Source organism: Nicotiana attenuata, chromosome 2 (assembly GCF_001879085.1).
Source record: "Nicotiana attenuata strain UT chromosome 2, NIATTr2, whole genome shotgun sequence".
NCBI classification, from domain to species: domain Eukaryota; kingdom Viridiplantae; phylum Streptophyta; class Magnoliopsida; order Solanales; family Solanaceae; genus Nicotiana; species Nicotiana attenuata.
In genome coordinates, this window is record NC_031990.1 from 74,768,415 (window position 1) to 74,781,385 (window position 12,971).

Genomic DNA, 12,971 nt, shown 5'->3' on the forward strand with positions numbered 1-12,971 from the left:
TGTCACTGGGCAACTGAAGATAGATTTTCTGTCGAGCATCTCCCTGAATATTAGTATTTTTACCTCGCTTAGGCTTGAAAAAGCCACTGCTGGCTCCCCCAAGTGTGGCAAGTTTTCCAGCTCCTCTCCTTCCTCCTGTATCCCTTCTTGGTTTGGTATGTTTAGTGGTGGTGCCTGCTCTTCCATTGGATCTGGTTGTGGGTCGTGTTGTTGATTGGGCATTGCCTGGGCATTCCACTGTGTAAACACTGGGTTTAGAAGCATGAGATCCTCCGGAGAAAAGAAAGGGAGGTTCAGTGGTGGATTTTGGAGTATTTGTTGGTTTGGGTGGTGTGGAATATTACACATTTGTTGCATGTTGTTGATTAGGTTTAGATTCATTGATGGAGCTAGTGGTTGAAGGATATTGTTCATCCACATTTGGTTGACATAATTGTTCATGGCTAAACTCATCCCTTCTATGATCAGTTGGGCTATGAAGTGAGTATTTTGGATGATCAGTATGGATTCCTGCCCATTGATCTCCATGTTGAATGTCACTGTATGGCCCTGTAGCCCTAGTTCCACCCATGATTGTGGGATGTGATTTGGTGGGCTTGATGGTTGTGCATAAATCACTGGATTTGGGTGGCATTGGGGTGGGAGATTTGGGAGGTTGTTCATGTTGGAATTGCGAGAGAGATGAATTAGTTGAAGTAGACGATATCTCCTTCTTAGTGTTAGTAGGGTTCTGGCCATTTTTGTGAACAATAGAGTTTATAGGAGGGGTAGTAGTGAGGTCATTGGGGAAGTCCCTAATGGTTACTTCTATTTGCTTGGTTTGGGCCGGTTGTTGCGTGTGGTATTTATCCATATCTTGCATAGATATATCCTCCGCCACATGTCCACAATTGTGTTCCAAGTGTTTTATGGATGATTGGTCGTGGGGGTTGGGGCATGCATGCATGAAGGGAGTGTTATCATTGTTATTAGTTAGGTTAATAGGATTTAGAGGGTGTTTGATTATTTCTTTGGTTCCCTGATTGGTTGTGTTAGTAATGATATCCATTTCCATCAAGTTAAGCAATTTATTTGTATTACTAATTGTGACAGAATTTTGTGCCAAGTTTGTGACATTTGTCTCGTGGAGAGCAGCTTGTTTTTCATGCAAAAAACTTGATTTTTGATTTTCTTTATTGATTACCAAATTTCCCAAAACCTGGTGCTCTTTCACTGGTTTTGCTAAACTACTTTCACCTTCATCATTTTGTTCTACCACTTGATCATTATTGGAAGAATTAATTTCATTATTAAGGACAGATTTTAGCTTGGTTGGTTGAGAGTTTGAAGGATTAGTTAAAAGCTGTTTGTTAACATAACTTAAATGTTGAGTATTAAGATACTTACCTGATACCGCATCAAACATTCGAACATTTATACCTGGTGAGAGATTTGCACCAGCCTTGTGTATACGTTGATTGGCCATTTTTGCTTTTCCTTTCCTTAGGAATGAAATTGTCATCCATTCCCCTTCCTGCTCAGTGCTTGATTTTTGCGGCTCTATGTCTGTCTTACCTTCCGTTGTTGTAATTGGTGAACTGTCTTGTGGGCAGCGCAGGCTTATGTGTCCTAGCTTGCCACATATTTTGCATAGGATATCATTTCCTTCATATAAAATTGGTTGATTGTGTTGCCCAATTAGGATATAGTTTTGTACTGGTTGGTCGAGGGGCAATTCCACACACAATCTAGCATACCGTCCTCTTAACGTAGCTGAAGTGCATGCATCAATTTTGAGCAATTTTCCAATGCAATTACCTATTCTTGATAGAATTATTCCATCGTAAAACTTCGTAGGTAACCGGGGAAGACGAACCCATACAGCTGTAAAACTTTGACGTGCCTTTTTGGCTACAAAATTTGGTACCCATTTTTGGGTAGAAAGAAAAAATCCATTAACAAACCAGGGGCCATTGTGCAGTATTTTGATCATGTTTTCTTCCTTGGCCAACTTAACAGTGTAATAGTCTTCCCCAAGATCAATGAGAGGAAAGTTCTCACTAATTTTCCATAAGTCTTGTAATTGTTTTAGGTAGTGATGCACCAGCCTTTTGCCTATAAGTTTTATGATAATTGAGAATTTTCAAGGACTGTACATACGATTAATGTCCTCCGTAGTCAGATTTATTTGCTTCAAGGTGGCTGTTATCATCCCTGAGCTTATGACATCCATTTCTGATTGCTGTATTTCCATAGCCTGGGTTGAAAAGTTTTCAGCTGCTGGATTGACGTTATTGCTGATGATGAACTCATCCTGGAGGAGTTTTTCCTTGTAAGATGGTGCGTTTGATGTTTGTGGATTGAGTTTATCTGGTGGTTTGGATACAACGACTATATCAATTAAACTCGATCAATCATATATATAATGTTTATCATCCGTGTGCTTTCGTATAAATTATACTTCATATCCATATACGTGTAATAGATTCTAATAGAGTGTATGATTTTGTTTCATTTATTATAATTGACACTTACAAACATATGACTAGCGTTGATGATTTATTCTCAATTGTTCATACTCGAATGCTTGATCAATGACTAAATAAGAAGATAAATCTTGGAGTTTAAGTGACTAGATGCTCTGGTATAACGAGTAACTAGGTGCTACAAAATGCGTACAATCGACATAGTCTTGAATGTTTTATTTTCGATCACCTTATATAATTATTAGTACTTTTCTCGGATACTTCATCGGTAGATCAATTGACACAAGAATCGGCATCAAACACGCTATAACACATTTAGAAATAAAATGTATAGTGCTATAAGGTGTAGTGCTATATAAAAACTTAAGTTGTAGCAACAACAACATATACTCGGTCAAATCACACGATTGGAGAATATATATATATATATATATATATATATATATATATATATATATATATATATATATATGTATATGTATATATATGTGTGTGTGTGTGTGTGTGTGTGTGTATACATATAAAATTAATTAAATGTTAAATATTACCGATAATTTGGATCTTGGCTAAAACCGGCAGACTTCGGGCGTACTGACGGCCTTAGTAAATTAAATATATATTGAGTTTTAATGTTGGAGCGATCGAGTCTAAGTATTGGCATCCAACACGCTATAACACATTTCAAAACATAATGTATAGTGTTATAAGATGTAGTATTATGTTAAAACTTAAATTGTAGCAACAACAATATATACTCAGTCAGATGACACGATTGGGGAATATATATATATATATATATATATATATATATATATATATATATATATATATATATATATATATATATATATGTGTNATCGGTATCTAATGAATTCAATGGTTCCAGTATAAATGAAAGAAAAAGAAAAAGGAATGACATCAGAATGAGATCCTAATCTCAAAAAGAAAGGGGGATATGGCGAAATCGGTAGACGCTACGGACTTAATTGGATTGAGCCTTGGTATGGAAACTTACTAAGTGATCACTTTCAAATTCAGAGAAACCCTGGAATTAACAAAAATGGGCAATCCTGAGCCAAATCCTGTTTTACGAAAACAAACAAAGATTCAGAAAAAAAGGATAGGTGCAGAGACTCAATGGAAGCTATTCTAACAAATGGAGTTAAATGCGTTGGTAGAGGAATCTTTACATCGAAACTTCAGAAAGAAAAAGAATGAAGTGAAGGATAAACGTATATACATACGTATTGAATACTATATCAAATGATTAATGATGACCTGAATCCGTATTTTTTCTATAAAAAATAGAAGAATTGGTGTGAATCGATTCTACATTGAAGAAAGAATCGAATATTCATTGATCAAATCATTCACTCCATAGTCTGATAGATCTTTTGAAGAACTGATTAATCGGACGAGAATAAAGATAGAGTCCCGTTCTACATGTCAATACCGGCAACAATGAAATTTATAGTAAGAGGAAAATCCGTCGACTTTAAAAATCGTGAGGGTTCAAGTCCCTCTATCCCCAAAAAGACTATTTCACCCCCCAACTATTTATCCGACCCCCTTTCCTTAGCGGTTCAAAATTCCTTATCTTTCTCATTCACTCTATTCTTTTAGAAATGGATTTGAGCGTAAATGGCTTTCTCTTATCACAAGTCTTGTGATATATATGATACACATAGAAATGAGCATCTTTGAGCAAGGAATCCCTAGTTGAATGATTCCCTATCAATATCATTACTCATACTGAAACTTACAAAGTCATCTTTTTGAAGATCGAAGAAATTCCCCGGCTTTGATAAAATTTTTAATCTACTTTTGTCCTTGTAATTGACATAGACCCCAGTTCTCTAATAAAATGAGGATACTACATTGGGAATAGCCGGGATAGCTCAGTTGGTAGAGCAGAGGACTGAAAATCCTCGTGTCACCAGTTCAAATCTGGTTCCTGGCACATGATTAATTTGTATGGGTCTCTCTTCCCTCGAATTAATTTCTAATTAATTGATATGAATCAACATACATATTCTTTTAGAGTCTAGATTAGAATAATAGCTTTATCCAGTTTGGCGAGATATACCCCATCTATGTTCTAGATGGGTAGAGTTTCTTAGATAAAGTATCTAAAAGAATTGGATTCTATCTCCTCTTTTTTTTTCTCCTCTCGTTCAACCGAATTTGAATACGGAATACATATTCGAAAGGTTAAATTGGTTAATTGTTGAAAGGCTCAAAAGTAGAATCCGAATCTAGGGGGGTTGAAATAGACAAGATTCAGCTCAGATCCAAAGAAATAGAATCCGATATTCTCTCATTTCTTTGTCTTTTCTTTCATATTCGATTTCTTCATTCCGGATTTCTCCATTCCTTCCTATATGCCTTTCTATAACCCGTCTAAGTAATGTGCGCAGTACAAAGTTCATGATGCAGAACTCATTTGGTTCATCCTATTGGTGTGACCCATCCGAAATAAGTATCTTCCAAATAAATGTGAGAATTCCAATGAATCCCTAATTGTCTTTTTTTGTTAGCCTATCGATAATTCCCTAAATTAGACCTGCTTAATCTAGAACAGAACGTGCAATCCTTGAATATCTGAAATTGTCTAAGTGGAAATAGCTTTCTTATCATTCAATGAGCATCTTGTATTTCATAAAAATTAGGGGCAATATAATCCTTACGTAAGGGCCATCCTATCCAACTTTCAGGCATTAAGATACGTTTCAAGCGTGGATGATTATCATAAGAGATTCCCAACATATCATATGATTCTCGTTCTTGAAAATCCACACTTTTCCAAACCCAGAAAACAGACGGAATTCTAGGATTCCTCCTGGAGGCAAATACTTTTATGCATACCTCCTCTGGTTGATCCACACCATCCTCTATTCTCGTAAGATGATACACACTAGCTAACAGCCCGCCAGGCGCTACATCATAGGCACATTGAGAGCGGAGATAGTTGTACCCATATACATAAAAAATGACAGCAATGGAATGCCAATCCTCGGGCTTTATTTGTAAAGTCTCTATTCCTTGGTAATCAAAGCCCAAAGATCTATGAATTAGCCCATGCTTGACTAGCCAAGCAGACAAACGACCCTGCATCTTTTTTATCTCTCCCGCATTTTTTTTTATATAAGTATTTCACATTTACGATGAAATTTCTGAAAATTGACCCACCACTTTTTATTCTGGACAAAGGAATCCTGTCTAATTCACTAATTCGGGGGAAGATACTGAATTTTTGTATTTGAAAAAGATTTCCGTAGGGATCTCTGAAGTAGATGGCGGTTGATAAAGAACTCTTTGATCATAATTTCCCGTATGAATACTGTGTTGAACATGAAACTTGTGATTGGTAGTAAAACACCGATTCGCTCGTTGAGACCTAATTCGATCTTCATAGAGTTCTCGAGATATTTTCTTACGAAGTTTTGTTATAGCATCTATAACCGCTTCCGGTTTAGGTGGGCAACCTGGCAAATATACATCTACAGGAATTAGCTTATCGACTCCCCGAACAGTACTATAAGAATCGGTACTGAACATCCCGCCTGTAATTGTACAGGCTCCCATAGCAATAACATATTTTGGTTCAGGCATTTGCTCATATAATCTCACTAAAGAGGGGGCCATTTTCATTGTTACTGTTCCGGCTGTTAAAATTAGATCCGCTTGTCTAGGACTCGATCTTGGTACTAGTCCATAACGATCAAAGTCGAAGCGTGAGCCTATTAGTGAAGCAAATTCAATGAAGCAACAACTGGTACCATAGAGAAGCGGCCATAAACTAGAGAGTCTTGACCAATTTGAAAGATCATTTAATGTAGTTGAAATAACTGAATTTTGGGCTGTTCGATCAAGTACAGAAAACTAAATGGAATTCATAACTGTCTCAATCTTATTTTTTCTTTTATTTTTATTGTCTGAATATTCAGGAGCTAAGACCATTCAAATGCCCCCTTTCGCCATGCATAAACTAAACCAATAATTAAGATAAGCACGAAAATGAAAGCTTCTATAAATACAGATACACCCAATACACCGAAACTCATTGCCCATGGATAAAAAAAATTGTTTCAACATCAAAAACAACAAAAATTAGAGCAAACATATAATAACGAATTCGAAATTGTAACCAAGCATCGCCCATTGGTTCTATACCCAACTCATAAGTAGAAAGTTTCTCCGGCCCTTTGCTAATCGGGGCTAACACTCCGGAAATCAAAAATGCCAAAATAGGAACAAGGATAGATATTATTAGAAATGCCCAAAAAAAATCATATTCGTAAAGCAGAAACATAAACGCACTCCTATGAACGTGGAAAATATACCGGATTCGATTGGTCGATTCGAATTGGAATTGACAAGTCATCCATAACTATTTAGTCAAAATAAGAATTCATTTTGATCGAACCGTCTAGTTTGCTTTGTTTATTGGTTTATTGTAGGGCATATCGCATTGCAAGATTCATCGACTGGAATCCGATTTTATTTTCATTATACTTATTTCCATTTTATTTAGTTAGTAGAACCTTCTAACTATATATTACTCTTATACAAATTCTCTTATTTCTCTTGTTTTCATCCAGGATTTTCTCTAAAGACGGGAAATTCTAAATTAATTACTTATTATTCTCTTATTTCTCTTGTTTTCATCCAGGATTTTCTCTAAAGACGGGAAATTCTAAATTAATTACTTATCTTATTTCTTCTTTAATTAGAAATTCTTTAAAGATTTCTATTTTTTCTTCTATAAATAGAATCAGGAGGTCTTTTTGTCTTTTTTCTTATTTTTTCTTAGTGATTTAGAATAGAACAAGTAATCAAATAGAAGAGAATGTATAGGAATTTCCATCTCAAGATTTAGAATATCTTGTGTTGGTATATTCTTTATTATTATTATTTAATAATAGTATTAGGGTTCGAATCCAGGTGGCGGGGTTTTCTTGGTTGAATACAGAAAAAGAGGACTGCCTTTTTCGTGTTGTGCTTCGCTAGGTCGAGATAAGTAAGGTATACGAAGGAAAAGCCTATTTGACAATGAAAGTGACCAAAGGTATTCGTTTTTCAAAAAACTTTAGCTTGTACACAAACACAGTAGGCCCTTCCTAAATCCATGTGAATTCCTCTTCGTAGTTTTTCATTTCACCAGGCCCGTGAAATGATTTGACTTCCACAATTCAATAAGATTGGGGATATCAAAAGAAAGGGAGTCTCACTAATTCTTTTATTGTGGATAGGAATATGTAATTCGCCTCCGAAGATTAATGACGAAAGGTTGGTTTGTTTATCCGCAATTGAAAAAATCAATATCGATTGGATCCGTTGATATGCGTTTTTTCTTTCATCTGCTTAAACGATTGCCGTGAGTAAACTTATAGGAATAATTGGATTCACTTAGTTACAAGAAAGAAATAATAATGAAGAAATTAAAATTATACAATTCTTTTGATTTTGCATTTTTCATTTTTATAGAGCTATACGGACTCGAACCACAGACCTGCTCGGTAAAACAGATCAAACTTATTATTTTTAAAATGATCTGAACTGTTTCAAAGACCCAACATGCATTTTTTTGGCATTGGGCTCTTTCATTAACTGATATAAATATCAGTTAGTCTGCCATTATTTTTCTTGACAGAAAAAAAAGATAAGGAAATGGCTCCATGTGCTCTGATTCATTATTTGGGAGCATTACCAAAGTGTTTCAAAGGTGGGATTATCTTGACGTAGGTCTGTCTCTGGCCTAGATCAACCTATGTTAAATGAAGTCTCTATCGTTCTACTGAAAAAATCAAATATGAAACTTCATACACCTTAAAGTTCATATGACGAAAAGAGATTTTTTTGAGGTCCTTATACTCATTATGCCTAGCATTGAATAGACTGGGTATTCACCTTATCAAGATCTCAAATCAATGATGGGGTCTGTTTGGCACCTCCTAAATGGGCGTCCAAATTGGACCGAACTCTTTGTCAGGCTATGGTTCCCTCAAAGTTATGGAGTAAGACATCGATTTCTCAACAAGATCAATTTTTCTGATTGTATGATGAACTCCCTTGAAAAACATTGGCGCGCGTGTAAACGAGTTGCTCTACCAACTGAGCTATAGCCTTTAGTGCTTGTGATACATATTTTATCATGTAGATAAATTCTTGTCAAGATAAATATTCCATGATCCAACATCAACAATCTTTGATCTCTTTGAGCGGTATTCCTTAGATTAGTATTGCTTATTAAGTAATATGATATTTATAATCCATCGACAGGATGGGTTTCATTTGGTTCTCTTTGGGATGATAAATGACCTACTTAACTCAGTGGTTAGAGTACTGCTTTCATACGGCGGGAGTCATTGGTTCAAATCCAATAGTAGGTAAAACTTATTAGATACCAGAGTCAATGGTATCTAATAAGGTTTACGACCCACCCTTAGTGATATTGATTTTTTGATTTTGTATCTTTTCTATTTCATTTTTGAATTTGAATTTTTGCATCAGAATTGGATTCTGTTTGATTGTATTTGATTGTATTCACCCGACAGAATCTAAATAGGATTAGAAAGAGAACTTCTTTTTATTATTCGAACGTACCAACTAGTTATGAAATCGGATTGATAGCTTCCACCCGTGTTCTAGCTCGTCGGAGAGCTAGATTTGCCTCAATTTTTTGTCTCCTTCCATCAGCCTTTTTCACATTAGCTTCCGCTAGTTCAAGAGTTTGCTGAGCTTCTTGTGGATCAATGTCACTACCCTTCTCCGCATCATTTACTAAAACAGTGATCTCATTATTGCCTATTCTAGCAAAACCACCCATCAGAGCCATCGTTAACCATTGGTCGTTAAGACGTATTCTCAAAATCCCTATATCTACAGCTGTGGCAATAGGGGCGTGATTTGGTAATATGCCAATTTGACCGCTATTAGTAGATAAAATAATTTCTTCCACTTCTGAATCCCAAACAATTCGATTAGGGGTCAGTAAAGTAAGATTTAAGGTCATTTCTTCAAATTGCTCTCCATTTCTAAGTTCATAGCCTTCGCGGTAGCTTCATCGATATTACCTACCAAATAAAAGGCCTGTTCAGGAAGACCATCTAATTCTCCGGAAAGGATCAATTGAAATCCTCGAATTGTTTCTGCTAGACCAACATATTTCCCTGGAGAACCGGTAAATAGTTCTGCTGCGAAAAAGGGTTGTGTTAAGAAACGCTCAATTTTTCGCGTGTGTATGTGTGTGTGTGTGTGTGTGTGTGTGTGTGAATATATACATACACAATTAATTATATATTATATAGCACCTATAATTAATTTGTATCTTGGCTAAAACCGATCGACTTCGGTCGGTTTCTAAATTAAATAATTTTTTTAAATCTAAAATTAAATTATCGACCGAATTCGGTCGGTGTTTAAATTAATAATTTTTTTATTTAACATTAAATTACTGATCGATTTCGGTCGGAATGGTCATATCAAACGGTCAAAGGCCACTTAAACTTACCGATCGAAATTCCCAAAAATTTTCAATTAAGGTTTGCACCAGACGAGGTTTTCCCTATTTCCCTCTTTTCTCTATCTCTCTTCTTCTCCTCCCTACAATCGCGATTCCCCCAAATCCCCACCCAAAATCAACTCCTATCTCCCTCCTCACCCAATAATAAAGCACCTAGAAGTGTCCCCCTCTCCCCCGCCATTGTTCCGCCGGCCCCACTGTCTCTTCCGCCACCTCTGCCTCCTCCGCCATCCAAATACAAACCCGATGTCACGACCCCAAAAACCGACCCGATCGTGATGGCGCCTATCGTGAAACTAGGTCAGCCGGCACATTTCTAAAATAATCCACATTTCATTTAAAACATAAGTTAAACCATTTTTCAACTGAAATCCCATAAAAGATATAAAGTCAAAACCAAAACAAAAGCGGAAAGTAAAAGCCCGACTTCAGGTGTCACTAAGTCATGAGCAACGCTACAATAGTTTCGAAACAAGACAAGACCAAAATAGTCTGGAAATAGCAACAATGTACTAATAGGAAGATAGAGAAGGAGAAAAGAAAAACTGCGATCGCCAGGCAGCTACCTCGCTATCTCCGTGAAGTCCGCGACCGGAATAGTCAACAACCGCTACCGTGCCCTGAGATACCTGAATCTGCACACAAGGTGCAGGGGGTAACGTGAGTACACCAACTCAGTAAGTAACAATTCCAAACTATGGACTGACAGGTAGTAACGAACCAAACCTCAACAGGTAACACAATTAAACTGTAGAGTAAAGTAGGCATGCTTGCAGTTCAAGTATTCAACTCATCAGTAAATAACTACAATATGAACAGTGTGGAGTATAAAGCTCAGTAAATCTCTATGAACCAATGCACAGAAAGCATGAAAAAATGTACCATGTACCTCCACTCTCATGTGCTCGACCACTCGGTACTGTATATGGCCAGCCGGCCTAGGGAAGATCCATCCCGGAATATATACACATCACTGACCGTAGTCATCCAGTACCGAGGAAGCCGATTCCAGCCCTATGGAGAAGATCCATCTCCAGGTATAATTACGTCGGACAAGATCCATGTCCATGGAATATCCATCCCTCAATAATATCAACTGCGCTCACTAGGGGTGTATAGACTCCGGAGAGGCTCCTTTCAGCCCAAGCGCTAACACAAGCCAACGAAGGCATAATAAATAATCCGCTGTGGCATGCAGCCCGATCCCATTTTGTCACTCATAATCAGGCTCTCAGCCTCACTCAGTCATAACTTTCTAGTCTCACATACACGGGCTCACAATACCAAGAAACTAGCCCGAAACAACGATATGATGTACCACATAACAACAACTGAGACGGAGACATGATATAATATGCATGAACAAGAGTGAGTACAAAATATCAATGAAGCTAATGATATGTGTCACGACCCAATTTCTCCCTCTGTGAACATGTCGTGACGGAACCTAGTCTCTACGACTAGGTAAGCCTAACAATTTTGTGGAAAGGAGACAAAATGCAGAAAAACTAATAAAACTGAAGATAACAACATAGAAGCGTTTAAGGTGCCGCTCGGCATAAACCAATACAATATCTCAAAAACGGAACAACTCCCAAAACCCGGAAACTCACTAGTCACAAGCTATGGATACTACATAGTGTTCTAACTCCGGAATATCTAAATCAAAAGAAATACAGAAGGGCTACAACTACAAGAGAGAATGGAGAGGTACTCCTCGATCTACGGACGCGACAGATATACCTTGAAGTCTCTGAAGAATCGCCTTGCCTCAAGGATAGTAGGGCCGAGTCGAAGAACTTGGATCTGCACACAAAAAACATGTGCAGGAAAGGGAATGAGCAGACCACGGCGGTACCCAGTAAGTGCCAAGCCTAACCTCGGTGGAGTGGTGACGAGGAAGGTCAGGGTCCTACCGGTCATATACATATACATAAGGAAAACGAAACAGTATGAAGTAACATAGTATAATAATAAGAATAACAACAATTACAACAGAGAGAGAGAGCATCACAGAAAGAATACAAATCAACACAGAGATAGCAACCGGGGATCTACCAGGATGCCGTCCTGTAGCCCCCAAATGTAAATATCCAGTGGATCTCCTGGGTGTCGTCTCGTAGTCCAACTCATAGTGCGTGGGGATCTACCGGAATCCCGATCCGTAGTCCCAAATGTAAATACCCAGTATTGGGGGAATCTACTGGGTGCAGTCCCGTAGTTCCATATAACTGTGCATGGGGATCTACCGGAATATTAATCCATAGTCCCAAATAAACAGGCAAGGGAATCTACGGGGAAATTGCCCGTAGTCCCAAAGTAAACACACAGCAACAACACGAAGAATATTCAATTTAATCCAATTTCATTCCAAGGTAAACGGGTATTTCTAACCTAGCATGCTGCACAGAATTCAGACAAAGCAGTTTAGGCAAGTAAAACAATTTAATCATTTAGACATACTTTCCTAAGCTAACAGTAGGCTTAAATTTCAAATACTGTAAACAATGATGAAATACACAATAATAGTTACTTATTGAAAATCGAATTTTCAACAATTAGCACATGTACGCACTCGTCACCTCACGTACAAGGCATTTCATATATCAACAACACCAAATCCTAAGGGGAGTTCCCCCACACAAGGTTAGGCAAGCCACTTACCTCGAACCAGCTCAATCAACTCGATACCACGTTCTTGCCACGAGTACCCGACTCCAAATGGTCCAAATCTATTCAAAGTAATTGCATAATGTAAATATAACTTCAAGCAACCAATTCAACTAATTAATAAGAAGCTAATACGCGAAATTAGGAAAATCGCCCAGAAAATCCTCCCTGGTCCCACGTCTCAGAATTGGGTAAAATTTATAAATTCAGAACCCTCACACTCTCAAGAGTTCATACATACCAAAATTATTCCAATCCGACATCAAAATCTTGATCAAAACCCCAAAATTAGGCCTAAGAACCTTTTCCAA

The 12,971-nt window shown here is 37.3% G+C and overlaps 1 non-coding gene across 1 annotated transcript; it reads left to right on the top strand.

Moving 5' to 3' along the window:
- Nucleotides 4,353-4,425, top strand: TRNAF-GAA. The gene has a single exon. It is a non-coding gene; the product is annotated as a tRNA-Phe (tRNA).